The sequence below is a fragment of the Coturnix japonica genome, chromosome 7 (genome assembly GCF_001577835.2).
Source record: "Coturnix japonica isolate 7356 chromosome 7, Coturnix japonica 2.1, whole genome shotgun sequence".
Taxonomy (NCBI): Eukaryota; Metazoa; Chordata; class Aves; order Galliformes; family Phasianidae; genus Coturnix; species Coturnix japonica.
The window spans coordinates 29,548,587-29,552,134 of record NC_029522.1 but is presented as its reverse complement, the minus strand read 5'-3'; the positions used below and the strand labels follow the sequence as shown (position 1 = coordinate 29,552,134).

At 37.4% G+C, this 3,548-nt stretch overlaps 1 long non-coding RNA gene across 1 annotated transcript; it reads left to right on the top strand.

Annotated features, from left to right (window-relative positions):
- The first annotated feature begins 675 nt into the window (after positions 1 to 675).
- LOC107316890 lies at positions 676 to 3,069 on the top strand. The gene is made up of 3 exons (XR_001556633.1): positions 676 to 911; positions 1,559 to 1,747; positions 2,554 to 3,069. It is a non-coding gene; the product is annotated as an uncharacterized LOC107316890 (long non-coding RNA).
- The last annotated feature ends 479 nt before the right edge of the window (positions 3,070 to 3,548 follow it).

Sequence of the window (3,548 nt, the reverse complement as noted above, 5' to 3'; positions counted from 1 at the left end):
GACCCCAGTACCCAGCAATGGATGCCCGGAGTTCCCACACTGATTCACAACATAATAAAGCTTCCTATATATTTCATTTTCACTAGATGCCTCCCAAACTCTTCCCTCCGTGAAAGACAGAACTCAACAGCAACATTTTACTTTGATAGAGACAAGCATTAGAAACTTAATCATTCACATTTAAGAGATAAAAAGTCAAGCTCATAAATGAATTGCTCTAAGCCTGATTAAACTAAACTTGACACACCCTTTTGTTCTTTGTTCCTATTTACTGTTTCTTTCTTCTACAGAAAAGATCTTATATTGGAAGTCACAAGTTTTCAGCTGAAACAGGTTTAACTGTTTAGCATCAGCGCCTCCCACCTACAGACAGCGCTCCAACTGTTGGAGCTGTTAAAGGGACACTGTCAATTTTTAAATTGCACGCCTGTTTAAAAATCTTTTACCTTCTGTTGTTGAAGTGAGTCCTAGGGTTGGATACTTGAAAGGAATTAGAAGGAAAATATCTCTTCTGACAGTATTTTGAGTATCATCCATTTCACTGGCTTCTTAACTCGAGCCAGATCCTGCAAAGACATGCAGTGATGTCCCTGAGTGGGATTCAGCCTTTAAATAGTTTTGGTTTCTTTTTCCTATGAGATTGTATGTTAAGATGATGTTCCTCTGCCGTTTCAAGTGCAAAGAAAACTGTAGAAAAAGACTGCAGCTTTTTACTACTGGCAATTAAAAACAGCTGTGAGAGGCAAAGGGTTAACATCAGCTCTGCATACTATACCACCATGTCTACAGCTTGTACCTTGCCCTTGATCAACTACCCCGTATTTCCTACACTTACCAAGATTTAATTCTCTTGATGAATGACAGGTGCTGTGGGAGAGAGTGAAAGAAGAAATGAGAGGAATGAAGGGCAGGTGAGATAGGGGGGAAGGGATACATACTGTGAAGTAAGAGAAGGAAAGGCTGTGGAAAGAGGTATGAAAAACTATTGTTAAAGACAATACTATTTTCATATGTTCAAGGAAACTTAGTTTGAAGTGAGATGAGCAGTTTTTTTGTTGTTTTTTGTTTTTAATTTTTTATTTTTTTTTGTTCTTTCTGTAGTCTCATCTTCTCTGTGGAAAGCATATTTTGGTCAATTAGCAATTAAATAAATTCAGTACTTTGATCCCAGATTCTTTACTGTAAGCCTTGGTTAGTAACAGTCATTTCAGTGTGCCACATATGCGCAATGAAGTCAGCATCTGACATAGTGCTTCAAAGGAAGATTCTGGGGAAATATGTACTATGGACAATATGTATGGACAAACTAAGAGAACAGGTTCACAAAAATCACAATTTCTTCCTTCACTGTTCTGATCCTGATAATTGTTGGCAGTCTGACAGATATACGTGGGGCTCCAGAGCACTTATACTTGGGAAATGCAGAAAGACAATGAGAAATAAAATATGTTTAATGCCATTTCTTTTTTTGTATGTGTCCATAGGAAATTCAATGGGAATAAGGCAAATTTATGGGGCTGGAGAACTTATGGAGTTATATAACTTAAATGTGTTATAGTTTTAGAGCAAGAGAAAAAATGAAACAGGAAAAGTCTACAGAAGTCTCTAAACACAGCATGCAGAAGTGACAGACATAACAGATGAAAGAGGAAATAATTGAGAAAAGTCTTTGAGGAACTGTAACATTCAGGATCGTATTCTATATGGATGTGAGAGATTTGTGAAGAATTGTGCTGTTGTTGCTATTGTAAGTTTTTCTTAAAGTAAACTTTTTGTAGCTGTACCTTAAAACAGATTGAGGTAGCATGAACGTGATTCCCTGTTGCAGCTTTATAGTGTTAGGGTGGTTGTTATTTTTGTGGCAAAACAAACTGAACCAGCTCTGGATATTTACTTAAATGCTGTGGTTTACACCATAACTTAGAGCTATTCAAATCTATGCATTGAGTTAATTGATTGCTAATGTTGATGTGCTTGAATGGATGTTACGTGTGCAATTTATTGAAATAATTTTAGCTCTTTCCCCTCCCTATAACTGCAGTCATTAAATCAAGATAGATGTGCAGTACGGTTACATCTCCTCTTGCCTTGATCTTCCTGAAAAACTCCCACCAGGTAAAACCTTCCACACTGTATGATCAGGACATCCAAAAATAAGCAAGAAATAATATCCCCGTGCCCTCTTCTCTCCTATTATTTCTCACAAAGACTTGAGAAGTATCGATAGTAACCAGTGCCAGAGGAGCTATTCTGAGATTTCAAATTACATTCACCTTAATACAAGCATAATGAAAAGTCAACAAAATCATGAATGATAACATGAGCATTTCAGATTTTCTTTCCTTTTGTTTTTCTTCTTGAGGTGAGAATAGAGTATAGAGAATAGAGTAAATGTGCCAAAGCATTTAATTCAAAGGGGTGATGTGCAAGTGGGAACTGATGAAAGGTGTCTAAGGTCTCCATGACAGGAGCTTCTACAGTAAAATTCCAGTTACAGCTTTCGATTACCTAAACTTCGACTGACCTGTCTTCAAACTTTTTTGTTACCTGTAGGCACAAGTTTAACCTACTGTGCTTTGAAATCAGCTGGAGCATTAACTGAGCTACTTCTCCTCCTTCTGCTGGCTGCTGCAAATCCCCACAGTCTTTCAATTAGGGAGCTACATGTGCTGAATTTCCCATGCAGGATGAAAGAGCAATGGGTCTGTACTGTGCTGTCCGCTCAGGAGGCAGAGAGAACGGCACCCTGGTGAAAAAGCAAACCTAAAAAGCAGTGGATGGTACTGTGCTACTGCCAGCACAATTTGTAATAGCATGTTACATCATTTTTCCTGGGTTTGTATGTGCCTCATAAAGTCTTCAAAATGATCAGATGAATGAAAAGTGTTCTAATCTGTAAGAAATATCATAGGATCATGGAATCATCAAGAAAAGTCCTCCAGGATCATCCAGTCCAACCATTCACTTACCTCCAATATTTCCCCACTAACCCAAGCCCCGTAGTATAAGATCTGAACATTTCTGTTTATCTGAATGTGTACTTGATCTCACACTGGTAAAGGAAAAAAAAATAAAGCATTTTAGAATAATATTTATTTTAATTTTTCTGAGCATCAAAATAACACTATTAGTGCTCTATCAGAAGGTGTATCTTGCAAAAGGCCATACTTTCTGCCTGGCATGCAGGGAGGGTTGGAAAGGAGCTATAAGGAACCCAGAACTTGTGACAAAGTTGATGAAGAGGCCTAACAGCATCTTTCATATTCAAGACCTAAAAAATACTCCTAGCTTTGTCTGTTTGTGTAACAGATACCATAGACACTGTCATATTTTTTACTTGTATCTTTTTCCTCTTTCTTTCCAAATATGGGATAGACAACGGAGAACAACTCTCATGACAAACAAGTTATATGTATTATCGAAGTGCCGTCCAAGAAGTGTTTTGTTTTGGAGAAGATATGGGATGGTCTAATTGACACTTTCATTGTTAAGATTAATTGATAAAATTAATGCTACCAGGCAAACAACAAAGCTTATCCTAAAGTCTG